At 40.1% G+C, this 14,888-nt stretch overlaps 1 long non-coding RNA gene across 1 annotated transcript in view; it reads right to left on the bottom strand.

Annotated features, from left to right (window-relative positions):
- Positions 1–2,862: 2,862 nt before the first annotated feature.
- The window catches only part of LOC148055779 (uncharacterized), a 31,942-nt gene continuing 19,916 nt past the window's right edge, over positions 2,863–14,888 (bottom strand). The window contains exon 3 of the long non-coding RNA XR_015705102.1: positions 2,863–3,889. This is a non-coding gene — a long non-coding RNA (uncharacterized LOC148055779). The remainder of the gene's footprint in view (positions 3,890–14,888) is intronic.

The following is a 14,888-nucleotide window of genomic DNA, read 5'->3' as shown; positions in this document are numbered from 1 at the left end:
GATTAGCCTGCACATTCCCTTTGCACTTTCAAGTGATACCTAAAAGAGAAAAAAGCCAGGTAATGCTTCTCTGAGCAGCACTAACTGGCTGATACACAGTGGTCTATGATTTCCTGCTGACTTTGCAGCCCAGAAGAGGATCCAGTGCCCAGGGGAGCACTGGGCTTTCCTCTGAAATTGTAAGGCTGGGACTCTGCCACCCTCCCTGACCTTCTTTTCCTCAAGAGTTCACGTAAGGGAGGAAAATTTGCTTTCACTTTGGCTCGGTGGAAGCAATTGGTCCTTTCTTACCATCATCTTCACTTTGTACAAAATGCTTGCTTCAACCAAGATATAAAGGATTATTCCTTCGTACCTAAGCCAAGTGAAATGTCATAGAAACTCTTTTTATACATTTTGTTTAATAGTGCTGGGACACGAACATGCAAAGTCCCCAAACCTATATATTGTTGTTTGCATTTCTACTTCATTGGCAATGGGAACTGATTTTAATGCAGATTTTTAAAAAGAGAGAGAGCAAGTTCATAAGGCTAATATCCGTGAGGGCAAAGAAAAGCACACCCGGCCCTGCACGGGGTCAGGCTGCCCCTGCTCAGAGCCTGCTCTGGCACATGCAGCTGGTTGACCCCAGGTCTGGCCGCGGTGGGCAGCCCACTTGCTCTACCCTGACAATGCACATACGTGTTTTTAAATATACAAGCAGCTTAGAGGGTAATTGCCTCGTGGTGTCAGATCCAACATCTTCAGTGCAATCAGGAATCTCTCATATGCACCCATCAGTCAGCATTGTCCTCCCAAAGTGAAGTTTTAATTGCAGATAGGTTCAGCCAGTCTACAGGTACTGTTTCTGCAGTTTTACTGAGTAAAAATCAGGAGTGGAAGCTGCATCACTGAAACTGAGTAGAAGAGCAAGAAAATGTTGCCACGTGCCCATATCAGGAATTGGCTGGGTTTCTGTGTTACTCGGGCATAATGTGAATGCAAAATAAGCGTGTTTCATTCATGGTATGGTATAAAATCCTCACTCTAGTTCCCCCAAAACTTCTGTTCCTTTCACATCATTCACAGAAAGAGAGAACAGCTGCCAAATCTAAACCAGCATAATTACAAAAACCAAAACCTAAATGAACAGCCAGACAAAGCCCAGGTCCTTAAAGGTACTAAGGCACTTAATTCATGCTTATATCTCTGCGAACTTCATCATAAAGCTAGGTATCAAATAGGTTTCAGGCTCCAGGACAGCTTTTCAGTTTGGCCCCATGCTGCTCTTCTGTGGTATCTCAAAGTGTCTTCTGTGTTAGAAACACTGAATTTTCTAGACAAAACGATGCAATTAATCAAATATAGTGCATTTGACTGTGCACCCAGCAATTTTAAGATTTGGCATTTCATTTGGTTCTGCTTATAATCCGAACTAGCTGTGACTTCTTCAGACCTTATGGCCCAAATCATCTTAAGGAAACCAAATAGGTCATATTAGGATACTAAGGATAATTATTCCACTTAGAAAATCAGTGGGCACTTCTTTGTTGTCCCTTGATTGTCCACACAGGAAATCAAGCAGGGGTGGCGAATTGCATGCAGCTAGATTGGAGAACACTGCGTGTTTGGGTGTGATCCCTACTTATGGTAGTTTGAGGCATGGGTTATCAGTTGTTTGGGAGACTGTGGACACTTTCAAATGCAACTGCTAAAGAAAGTATTGGCATAGTTAATGGGTCTTCTGCAAATATAAGAATAAACCACTAAATAATGTATGTAAAAAGAAGCATTTTAATGGAGCTGATGAAATGATTCTGTTGAAGAAATATTTTTACCTTGTTGTAACACAATGGCCTAGTTGAAATGAAATGAGAAAACTAATGCATGCATTAAGCTTTTGACAAAACTTGATGTGTTTCCCTGAAATGTCTTGGTTCCAACAAAATGGTGCCTTCTAACGAAAAAAAAATGTGCCATGAGATTTTCCCATCACTTCTCATTTCATGCTTCTAACTCTCCTATCCCTTTCTGAAAATTTCACTTGTACTGTTCTATTGCAGAAAGGTTTTTTGTGCGCCAAAAGATATAGAAAAAGGACTGTCTCCTTTTTCATGAAGCAAATGCTTGAAATACATTCTGAGGTTTAATTTAAGGAAGAGCTCATGAGGAAGAACTCCATCGTTGTGCCGGTTGTGTATGTGCCGTGCAGTAATCACCAACATGACACACAAAGAATGTTTCCTAAGAAAAACAAAAGTCAAGTGACAAATTCTTGTGAGTTTTATTTGTAGTTCCTTGCAGATAAATGAATTTATTTGCTTACATAGCCAAGATATCCAAGTTTGCCAATAATCATTTAAATCTTCAGCGGCTGACATCTTCCCAGTGCATGTTGAGCCAATACCAAATGTTCATGTCAGCCAGACTTGACAGAGGCTTAAGCAAGCCTGTCTGCTGATTCTGTGACCGTGAGTGGCATGACTCCCAAGTTTAATGGAGAACCTCATATTTATTTGCTCCTCCTGACCTGACTCAGGTGTTGTTTTGTACAGTCCAATGACTTTCATTATTGACTCTGATTCTGTCTTAATTAGTTTGCAATGGAAAAGAAGAGTTTTGGGGAAAGAAAGTTCTCACTTTCTATTGAAATATTCTATAATGGCTACAGCAATGCCTTTGGCAGGACAGCTGTGGAAGGGGACTTCGGGATGGTGAAGCAGAATCTTAATGACTTCATGAAAGATGTGTTCTGAGCACTGCTCTTGCTGCTCCTGAAGCATAGCAAAAGTCATGCAATTTAGTATCCAAGGTCCTTTGCAACTTTTGTGCTGGTAGAGACTGGAAAATAACCTAATTTCCCTGAAGTTAATTCTGGGCTTGTGGCCAAAAGGTAACAAGTAATGAAGTCTTTGAAAGCTTGAGGAGTAAGCTAAAATCAACAGCTGGACCTTCAGCTGGTGCAAACAAGAATGGAACGATGGAGTTTGATGGGGTGGCTTTGTAGTCTGATGTAATTCTCTTTTTATAGCTGCTTTTTGTTCTGAAATGATCTGCTTAAAATGGTTAAATGGCAGACAATAAGGATCAGAAATGCCATTAGCAGTCAACTAATTCTTAATTCTTGCATGTAAGGTGTGGTTACTCGTGTGTGCAGTCATCTGCCCAGCTTTTAATCATGCCATCGTCCTGTGCAAAATAGCAAAAGTCTGTTTTTGACAGTGAGCTAATAAAGTTACCTGTAAAAAAGAACAGTGCACTCTAAGTAATTTTATTGAAAATTACATTACAAATTAAGGATATTTTAAAGGTGTAAACCCCAGATTTTGTCATTATTGTGTTTATTTCTGTACCTGCACTCATTGCATTTCTGATTCTCTCCCTTTTCTTCAGTCCAGAAATAGCTTTGAGTTTCCTGTTTCTTTAAGGAAGCGTCATTGCCAGCAGCCCAGTACTCAAGAGCTGCAAATTAATGGACTGGTCTGTTCATGCAGCAGGGAGAAAAATGTCTGTCTTGACACAAATTCTAGTTCTAGGCTTTCTGAGGGATAAGGAAGCAAGGAAGTATTATTCCCTTTTCTCCTCTGCTTGGTGAGGTAGCTGGACACAAACAATTCAACAGTTCTGGAATTTGTACTTGGAATTCTGGCTGCCTTACAAAGACCCTGTTATTTTTTAATGTAAGTAAGAACAAGTTGAGAAACTTTAAATATGCAACCCAGTGCTGTTGAATACTTCAGTGTTAGTACACTGAGTAATTTTAGAAGTGACAGAGATCTTTGAAATGAAAATTACTGGCTCCTGGTTCTGTAAGTGTCATTTTTTAAAACTGGAGTTGATGACAACAAGATATGTGACTCTTGATGGAGATGACCTATCTTCCCAATAATCTTTCTGGATTCATTTTTTCCTGTAAAATTAGGACAAATTTAGGTTAATTGGATCTTCAAATGTGCTTAAGTATGAAAACCATTTTTCTGCTTCATAGACACTTTTACAATTCATTTTAATCAGCATACATACTATTATTCTGTGTTTCAGGTGAAAAGTTAAAAAACACTTTTTAAAACAAATTCCATCAAACCCAAGCCCTCAGCACCCTGCAGCGCATGCAGGACTTCACACCAGTTTATTAAAGAGGCAGTAAATATTCAGAGCTGTGTCAGGATTTGGCTGATGTCATTATCTCTGAAAGTGATGGAGAGACTGTGCCTGGATATTGTTCAAGCTTCAAACGTGTCACCTAATTTTAAGAAAAGAAGTAGCACCTCATTTAATTGCCTCGGTAAGCAGTAGCTGGCGTGACAGCCAGACCCCATTCAGAGATGGTATAACTTGATTCTCTTCTACATGTGCTTCACGTCAACATCTTTATAACTGATCTCAAGGCAAGAGTAAGGGAGCAGAGAAGATAAGCAGCCTCTTGCCACACAGCAGGGAAACTTAACTGCTATGGAAACAGCTGCTAAGAGCAGCTTAGCGAAAGGAAAAATTTACTGGATAGGATTCTACAACCTGCTTGACATTTTACAGATGTATGGGGAAAAGGAGAAGTTAAAAACCATTGAAGCGTTACCACATCTTCTTCTGCATTTATCTGTTGGCGTCCTAGTTAGGAATGCATTTGCATGCAATAAAATGACCTTGGCACTGGGTTCTTGGTCTTGGTTTGTGGAGCAGCATTGTTGTGTCAGATATTGTCCAGGCCTGGGTCCCAGCCCCAGTTATCTTACAAGCCAAATAAACTTTGCCTGACAGTTACTAAAAAAAAAAAAAAAAAAAATTATTAGTGCTTTAAGGAAAAAATGGTGAGCTTTGTTACTGCATTTAGCGTTTGGCTGTGCTTTGGCTTCACCTGGGAGTGTCAGTTTGAAGAATGCACTATTTCTGCCTTTTCTCCACAGATAAAATTCAGAAGCACCAGCCATCTGGAAAGAAACTTCACTTTCATGATGTCCAGAGCAGAGCTGCAGAAGTGCTTGGATAACCTTCAGAGAAACAGTGACTCTCCTGCATGCTGGTGTGAAGCACATTTCTGAGTTCTGAGGTTTGTCACCAGCGTTTAGCAGGCTGGATTATTTGTGGACTAGTTATTACATTATTCACCTGTCTGCACTACAGCTGCCTCCATCCCTTTACAGTGATGTAAAGTGAAAACATGCTGTCATGTTTGTCATAACGTAAATAGATTTATAAAGAAAATAATGCCAGCTGTCGGGAAAGACTTAAATACTTGTGCTCATGCTCATCATGAGTGATCAGATTTGGTTTTCTGCCCTTCTTGTTTATGCACAAATCTGAAAGAATTATTCTGGCCAATAATATGAAGTACTTGCCATCCTAAATGCCAAATTCAAAAGATACAGGACACCCAGACATGCTTCTTATGTAGTATTACACACACTGCTTTCTGTTAACATTTATTAAAATCAGAACAGAACACCTTGCAGAAAATTTCATAAAGAAAAATTAATAACTATTTATGGAATCAACATGAAGTACCAAAAAAGATTCATTTTCAGTCGTGTGGACAATACAAGTAAATAGTTCATACTGTGAGCAGAGGAACCTGCCCCAATCTGCACACAGCGTGAGAGAGAATGGGTAAGCCAATATAACAAATGAAGCTGCTGATAAGTGGGGAGGAAGATATGAAATATGTATATAGCACTTCAGACAGTTAGGGCTCAGTTCAGGTGCATAAACACAAGAATCTAATACTGTTTGAGTTACCTTATGATATCCTGGTCATGCTCACTTTTAGGAAAATAAGTGGCTTTTAGCTATCTAGAGTTAGGTAAGATATTTTCTACACCTGTAAACCCCAGGAAGCTGAGACCATGTGAACTTCTGATAAAATCACATGTATCTGTGACAGCTTATGGGAAGAGGGGAACACTTGTGCAAAAGATCACTAGATCTCACATATTTCCGAGCTAGATAGCATCAAATTCTCAAATAATCTGATGTGGCAGATTATCTTTGCTAATTTTTCATATATCTGTCTGGACATTTCTCCTGAAATTATAGTGCCCTCAAAACCTACATAGAGAGTGGATGGCTATTGCTTGCCTATGTTCCTTATATTTGCACAGCCGACTCTAAATGAACTGATTTTAGGCTCCTGCTTCTGAAAAGTGAGCTGTGCAGCTGGTTCTGAACTTCTGTAGTTTTCTGCTTACTGATCAGCCAAACACTAACAAGTCAGACTCCACCACAGTCTTTGAAGAGGGGCTCTAACCTTATCTCTATTTTACAGAGAGTTAAAAACAGAGACATAATAGAGGATAATAACCTGTCAAGTTTAATCTTCAAACTTGAGACACATCCCCTGTGAACGCCCTTTTCTCCCACAGATCTCTGCTTGGAAGCCCAGGAATCTTCTGGCTACAGCAAAGCCGCTGCCATGTGGCTTCTGCTGGCTGTTTGGCAGATGAGTGTTGTCTCATTTACTTATGCATCCAATCTGCCTGTCGGTCCTCCCTTGCACACTGCTAGCACTATGAGCTCTCTGAGGCAGAGGCTGTTATTTTTGTGCTGTGATCCTCCAGCAAGCAGCACAATGGGACTATGGTTCCTGGCTGAGGCCACAGCGGGCACAGTACTACAAGCAATAATATAGACAATATGAATCGCATGTTCAGAATAGCGGAAAAACCAAAAGCACATTGCAGACCTCTGTGCCAAGGCCTGAACTTTGTCCACTCATCTGTTTACTTTTCTTAGTGACATGCTTGCTGGAATATGTAGGTTGGTTTTAATACAGAACTTCCTGGATGCTGTTGATGGCATGTTTAGTTCTCTGATGATGATTTTTTATGTTGTCCTTAACCAGGCTTTGGTGATTTTTACCTAAGTGTGATTAAATGTGATTCTCTGAAAAGAAGCCACTCTATTGAGCCTCGAAAGGGTTATGTTTCCCTAGGGCTAGACACTGTCTGACATAAACTTAAGGAAATTTAGCTGTCGAATATGGTTCATGAGACAGACATGGATTCAGAAACAGCTCCCATTGTCTGGACCACTGTGGTTCTTGTTAAGGGCCAGCTGCCCGGTATTATTTGATTTGGATCCTTGCTAATTGTCAATATTTATGGTGTTTGTTTGTTTGCTTGTGTGTTTGAGGAGTTACCCAACAGTACTGACTTTGTGATTAATTTAGACCAAGTTGCAGCACAGCTTTGAAGAGTCATGTGAAAGACCATGACATAGTATCTTCTTTGAAGTTTGCATGTACATGGATTCCTGCCATCTTGTCACCAGCCCAGCTATCAGCCCTGGGTCCAATCCAGATCCCAGGGGCAGTGTTACAGGATGTCACATGTGATTTGATTTGGCCCTCTCTGGGCTGCTTGCACACCACCTCAGTCATTCAGCTGCTTAAAACAACTTCTCACTCAGCGTCAAAGACAAGACAAGCACTTAGAATCACAGGTAAACTAAAGAAGGACAGATGATTTCCTGTGTCACTGTAAAAATACCAAGGTCAGACTCATTTCTCTAGTGTCACTGTAGTTAATAGGGACAAGCGATCATGACCATGACTACATGGTCGTCTGAGGAGTAAGACATACATGGAACCTCCTTTGTGCCCTTATCTATGATAGTAAACCAGATTCTAAATTACTGCGCGAGTATCTGAGAATGTGCAGAACCTTATCTTTATCTTCCTCTCTGATATGCCAGGCAGGAGGCAATGTAGGAAGGCCCTCTTTGTTGTTTAGTGATAAGGCACTTCCTAACATATAGTCAAGACTGAAATGAGAGTTGGGTGTCAGAATACCTTTGGATCTGACCCAGAAGCCCCTTCACTGAAACTTCTTGAAAGTACAGCATTGAAACTGCGGAACCATAACAAAGCAACTTACTTTGACAAAGCTCTGCAATACAGACATGGACTTGAAAGCACCAGATTGTTTGTCTCAGAAGCAGGTGTATACTCAGGATATATTTACATGGTACATGCCTGGTAGGCATGAGCCAATGCTGCCTGGGTTGAAACCTGACCAAAAGCTGTATTGCTTTGATTAGTATAGTGCTAAGGCCAGGTCCGTGAGGCTTAATGAGAAGCATAAGACATTGTCATAGGCCCAGTCCTAAAAAAGTATCTTGGCACAGCACTTCTCTTGGAGTATGGACAGAGCTTGCTCACGTTTGCTTATGGCTTGTGTGTACCAAGTGGACGCATGCAGGTGGACTGACCTTCAAGGCAAAGTGATAAATCGATGTTTGCATGTTAGTTTCTCATGCATCCCAAATATTTGCCTTGCAAGACAAATGACTATGTTTTGTCTGTAGTGCTCCACTGTGCTTTGTAATGCCCATGTTGAGCAGCAGGGCTGTAACTGTCAAGACTGAACAAAGAATTTTACCCTCCCGTTTCCACCATCAAAATTCATTAGAAAACAGCATGCCGATTATGGAAGGTAGATTTGAAAATATCACAATAAGTGTGAAAAGCAATGCCTTTCAAGGCCCTGCCCTGCCTTCTTGTTCACTCATAAATACTTGAAATAAAATGGCAGTACTGCCCTAGGTGAGGATGGTGCTTAAAATTCTGGGAGCTATATACAGAAATAATTCCCCAAGCTCTTCCTGTAGCCTATATGGAGAGAATCACTCCTGGACTAAGGGGTACTGAGAGTACCTACAGTTAGATGTATTCTCTTGTTCTCAGGTACAGTCACCTGGTGGTTATCAAGGGAACCTGAGGAAATTAGACCTTCTGCCTGAAATCACTCTTTATGAGTAATCTCCTACACCTGCTCAGTCACTCTAAGGAGGCAGGTAAGCCATGTACTCTTCGTTTAGATCTTGTATCTGGTCCTTAGTGCGGCAGAAAGCAATGGGTTTATTAGTGTGGTTTTGAGTTCCCTGTAACTCCTTCTCCTGCTTATTAACTTCTTTCAGCTTTACTCTTGAATGGGCAATATTCTGTGCTTGAGCTGTATGGGATCAAGCCCCAGGAGCAACTGTGCTTAAAATACTGTTTAAATGTTTAAGTCTGAGCCAACTTGCTAGAATAAGAATGCCACCAAGAAGCTGCTACTTAGCAAGTTTATGAGATATCATGGCTTTAAATATTAAGGATATGAAGACAAAAGAAACATAACTTGCAGTTGTCAACAGGCCCTGGAAAACTTGACAACACTGTCCTTGTCCTATTAATGAACTGTTCTTCGCTCTCCTTCCCATCATTACAGAATGAGAATGAATAATTGAGGGCAGCAGATAATTCTTACCAGAGCTTGCCTGCCATGAGTTTCAAATTAATTGTTTATAGTAAAGAACAAGCTAAGGGAAGCCATTCTTATCTGTGCCATAGTGGGACTTCTGAATGTAAACCACGTGCCTGGTTAACCAGCTTGCTATGCATCATATGCCTACCATCTGTACTACTCAGGCTAGACTTAACAAGGCTTCTCTGTGCAGAGCATGACCTTCACATCCTCTCTCAAGAAAGGGCAAAGAAACAAGCAAACAAGAACAAGAAGGTCCGGTGAGATTACAGGCCCGTGTGAGATTTACATCTCATATATATCAGTGCACACACCTTAGTAGAGAGTGGCATGGCATGACATGTTCTCTGTCACTGTGCTCACTTTCCTGCACAGTATCTCTAGGGGTCCCCAAGTGACTATTGTCATACTATTAGCTAGATTTTCTTCTATAAATTTTTATGCCTTCTGCATAATAGGACATTTTCAGTGTTCATTTTCTGTGTCAAAGTCTGAAGAATTATTGCTGTGTATTCTTGATTGAAATATAGGCTTATATCCTGCTAGTATTTAAGAAATTACACAAATAAAATTGGTAATATTATGCACATATAAAAACTTTGCAGTGTTGGGACCATTATTCTCATTTGTCTTTTTCATGCGGTGTATTTCATGTTTAAAATCTAACAGAGCTCTGAATATAAAAGCACAGGATGACATTTTCAAAAACACATGGCACAGGATGAAGGAATCTAGAAGTGTTCTGTTCAGTATGTTGAAGTGCAGTTTTGCCTCTCAAGTAAAGAGAGGCATTCACTTTTACTGCTCTGTGAACAAACCAGAACCCTGTTTAGTTAAATGAAATACAAGTCTCCTAACTTTAGCTATCTAAAACAGTTTGAGAGTTAATCAAATTAGGCACATAGCACGCACTAAACGCACCAAGTAGTCAGTCAAAAAAAAGCAATAATCCATAAAGAAATATAGGGACCTCTAAAAGATGATTCATCTTACCTTAACGTTAGGAGTGGGAGACTAATGCATATAGGATGAATCATCTTTTTGCAAAGGTCTGTTATGGAGAGCTGAGAAGTTCAGACTTTACACAGCTCATATTAGGTGAAATGAAACATTGTTCATCCAAAGCTGGTTCCTGGCTCATCACTTTTTCATTAAAATAATTAACACCAGCTGTATGCCTCGCTGGGATCATCACACTGAGATAACAGTCAGCAGCACTGAGCTGACGGAGCTTGCTGGCAGAAAGGAAAGGGGAGTCAGAGCTGCCTCACTCCTTATTCTTGGCCAGGTGCTAGCACTGATCCTAAGTTAAATCCCTGGACTGACAGTGGACAGAAACTTGATGTCATGATTTTGCCTATCATTTCTAATGCTTCTGGGCAGTTAGGTCTTTAAAACAGAAATGCAAATTATCCCATGGCATATTCATGGCATATTGGGGGTTTGCATTTGTATTCCTCACCCATACAAGCCCATATCTAGTCAAGACTAATCTCATTTTGTTGTTTTCTGCCCAATATTTCAGGTTCTGGTTTCCTTTATATTATTCTTAATACAGCTGGTACTGTACTCCTCTTATTTGAAGTTATTTCCATTAATTGTTTGCTCTCTTTAACAGATTAGTGAGAAACAAAACAGATTTTTGGGGTACTCCTGTCATTGCTTCCTTCGGCTTGATGTTTGATCACATGTGGTTACTCTGTAAGGACTTTAGGACAGTTTTCCATGAATGTGCTAAGTCCATTGGAAAATAAGTCTTCAAATAAGATGTTGAAAGCCTCTTGCTCAAATTAAAATCTAAATAAATCATACAGATTTTATTCTGCATATTCACTCTGTTCTTTTGACTAATCATATATGACCTAAATCAGCCTATCATACTTCATTGTGGAGTAATAAGGTACCAATATGTATTCAAGAACCAGTTAATTTAATTTGTAACTGTTGAAAAATTAGTTCTGCTCAGTAAAATTGCAGATCAAGTTGATTACAAGGCTGCAGAGGCAATGGCTATATGTTGTGATGGTTACAGCAGTTACAGACAAAGTTAGTGTGTCACTCGTGTGCCTAAAGCAACATGAGTGCAACAAAGCTATATACAGCTCAGAGAGAATGCCTCTCAAAGAAGTGACAGCCATTAGAGTTCGTGTGAAACTTCTCTCTTTAGGACATCTGTGAGTGGCACTGCTATGCGTTGAAGACATTTATCTTAACATGAAAGCTCCTTATTTTTTTCTGGTGTGGTTAAATATGTTAAGTGATAGGAGCTGGTTCCGAGTCAGTCAACTCTTCAAGACCAAATGGGGAGAGTCGTCTTTGCAGTGATTTGCAGGAGTGGAAAATTAACCTCTCCCTGATCAAAACCCCAGACACATCTAAAATAGGAAATTCAGAATTCTGGCCTCTCCTCAAGCAACATCTGCACCATTGAAATCTAGAAATAAAATGATTGGTTTAATTAATTTTTATTTTTGAACTCATGGCAATGGATTCAGAAGTAAAGGAAGCACAGAAGACAAAGAACACTGTTCCCTTCTTAACTGGAAGGCCAGCGTCATTGCAAAACTAATGTACACAGTTCCCATCCTAGCACCCGTAGCTGAAGCATCTGGGAGGTGTACTGGTGGGAATTTGTGACCTGAGCTGTAATGCTTCAATGCAAATGTCATAGGGCTGTTCATCAACCTGTCTTGCTCTTAGAGAGGCTGCAAACATCCAGCTTCTGTTGCAGTGGAGACAGAGCTGCAGAGAGAGAGAGAGAGAGAAACTGGCCTTGACAGGTCAGCCATGGGGACGGTGGCTTCATCAGCCATCACTGCCAGGGAGCACATTGCAGCAGGTATATTGGCAATAACTTTTCCAAGTTGACAGCAGCTGCCATCAGTTTAAATGAGAATCAAAAAAAAAAACCAAACAAACCAAAAACAAAACCACAAAAGGGAAGCTAGCAGCACAGAAAACATAGACCATCTTTTCAGACCTTTGCAAGTGTACAAAGATTCACGTTTTGCAGGTGCATGAGCTTTGAAGGATGTCTTTATGTATGGGTAGATACTTTGCTTACAGGGAGAACATGATATTAGGGAACAAAACTGGCAACAAATGTGTGAATGTTCCTACTCTTTGTATCTGTGCTAATGATCAAGCAATGTCCTTGTTGCTGTACAAAAGAGAAACCAAACAAAATAAAAAAAGCAGTTCTTTTCCCAACTATCACATCCAGCTTTACAGCACAGCAGCCCAAAGAAAATAGTGTGAAAGAAACAATGGATTTGTCTTACAGCACCTGGTACCCTGTGGTCACTGGCTGTGAACAAACCAAAGTCCAAAATAGCCTACCTTGTTTCACTGAGCAGCTAACTTACCTTTACAGCAATGGAAGATAACAGACAAGCTCCCACAGGCTAGTTACCAGACTAGCTGAAGTGCTTTGGCTCACCTCAAAAAAGCATGTTTGTAGAGCTCTATGTTTAAAGCTCAATAACACAGGACGTTCAGCAAGATTTGGTGGGTGGAAGAATAGAGTTCCTTCAGGAATATGAATAAATCTGTATTTATTAGGTATAAACATGCCTGCATTCAATTGCGGGAGGCCTACTGTCTTTCTGCCTAACAAGATGTTCTTTCATAGTGATATGAACGTCACTAGCAACAGTATTTTAGATACTGAAAAACAAAGCAATAGATTAGCTTTTTGTAAGGTTATAAGCCCGTCTAGTTATGAAACTACTTCTTGTGAATAGAAGACTCGACCTTTCCATTTATTAAAAGCTAATTTCAGTGCTGGCAATTTCATCCATGTAAAAATTAATTTAGGAATCCAACAAAGGTGTGTTGTTTTTTTTAATGATAAGATGAACCCTGCGCACCAGGGCTGCCTGTAGAATATAGGCTCTACCGCCCTGCTTCTTTTTAGCATTCATCTGCTTTATAAGAATCCTCAGTTGCATGCAAGATATAATTTAGGACTACAGTTTCTTTACAAAACTAGAGATACATGATGGAGATGAAAATAAAGCAAGTTCCTTTGTCACTGCCAGTTTGAATTAGCCTGTTACTTCTGGTGTGATTAAAGCAGAATAAGCAACATAGGGTAATAAAAAATAAAAAGCAGATGCGTGTTTTATAAAATCATTAATCATTTTACTACGTATCATAGACATTCGTCTGTGTTACTGCAAGGGAAGGTTCTGATCCAGACATCATTTTCGGTAAAAATTCTCAGTAGAGACCTGTCCAATATAATACTACTAAAATAATATTTAGAATTTAATAATACTATAACAATAATTATAATAATACTTATCTTCTTGGGGTTCAGTTTAAGCATCCACTTCAGTGTTTTCTGGGTTTCAGTATCTGACAAAGTGATCTAACAGCAGGCTTACCTAGTGGGTTCAGAATCTGACAGCAGAGAATGACAGCAGCAAAATTCAGGCGTATTCCCTGGTTAAATAGGCAGATTTGCAAATTGCTTTAGATTAGCTCATCTCACCTCAGAGGAGAACTTTCACATATTAAAATTTAATTCTGTCCCTATCAAAGGCAAAGGGATCTAGCTCATTTAAGTGGGAGAGGCATTAGGACCTGCCTGTGTAACCTTTATCTGTGAAATGAAAAGTCTTCTGAGCTGAGCTAAATGTTGTTGAAGTTGCTTAGTGTAAGAGCTGCCTTTCACTCAAGACAAGTGTAAAGGGGACATTCAACCGCTCTGTGCAACCAGGTAGCAGAAATGATAGGAAAGCTGTCACAAGCACTGGCTTGCACGCTGCAAAGGCTGAGAACAAGATGAATCATTTGGTAGTGGAGAAGGGCAAGACAAATGCAGGCATGTAAGAACTGATTGCTGAAATGTGATTGCATACCATCTGTGATAGAAAGAGCGAAGGGTGCCTGCCACTGAGAAAAATGCTAGCAAAAAGCACAGGAGGCATTAACAGAAGTGTTAGCAGTGGGGTCTGAGAAAGAGCTAAGGGATAATTTCTGTGGGAGGCTGGGAGCAGAGAACTTGTCTGGTTGCTGCTGTGGCCAGAGAAAACAGGTCCCAGCACTTTTTTTGCAGCTAAACATCTTTGATCACATCAGCAATGCCTAAATCTACTGTCAGACTTTCTTCCTCATGGGAAGAACTCCCCACTGAGCTTCAGCCTATTAACTAAGGTCAGAAAGGACACAGAACAGTTAACAAGGCTTTTTTTTTGGAAATTGTACTGTTGTGGGAACCAAAGTAACAGCTCTGATACCCAATGTTTTTAAGATAACTCACTTTAATTTATCAACCTATCCTTTACCCTATTATCTTTCTATGCAGTCTATTAGTGAGTTTTCCTGGAGGATTTGGTTTAGTTTGGTTTTCATACAAAACAAAGAGCTTGTTGCATCTCTGTCTGGAACAGCCACAGCACGGTCTGTTTTGTTTTGTTGCAGAGTGAAACCTCATGGGTTCATGTCTGACAGGAAAAACAATCATTCTCTTAGAGCTACCTACTGCTTTTGCCTCTCTGGAGGCTTCTGGCTTCCTCCACTCCCATTTTCAGTGCCTTCTATCTGACATGCCATGCTCTGGCAAGCATCTCGTTTGGCGATGTGCTCTGACTGGAGATTCATTTAATCCATATCTCTATTTTTAAATTGTATTTAAATTGGTAGTGGAATGGTAACATTCAATGG

The sequence above is a fragment of the Nipponia nippon genome, unplaced genomic scaffold, assembly GCF_047370975.1.
Source record: "Nipponia nippon isolate SJK-2023a ecotype South Korea unplaced genomic scaffold, ASM4737097v1 scaffold_2, whole genome shotgun sequence".
Taxonomy (NCBI): Eukaryota; Metazoa; Chordata; class Aves; order Pelecaniformes; family Threskiornithidae; genus Nipponia; species Nipponia nippon.
Note: the sequence above shows the minus strand (reverse complement) of the source record. Positions and strands in the feature narration are given on the sequence as shown.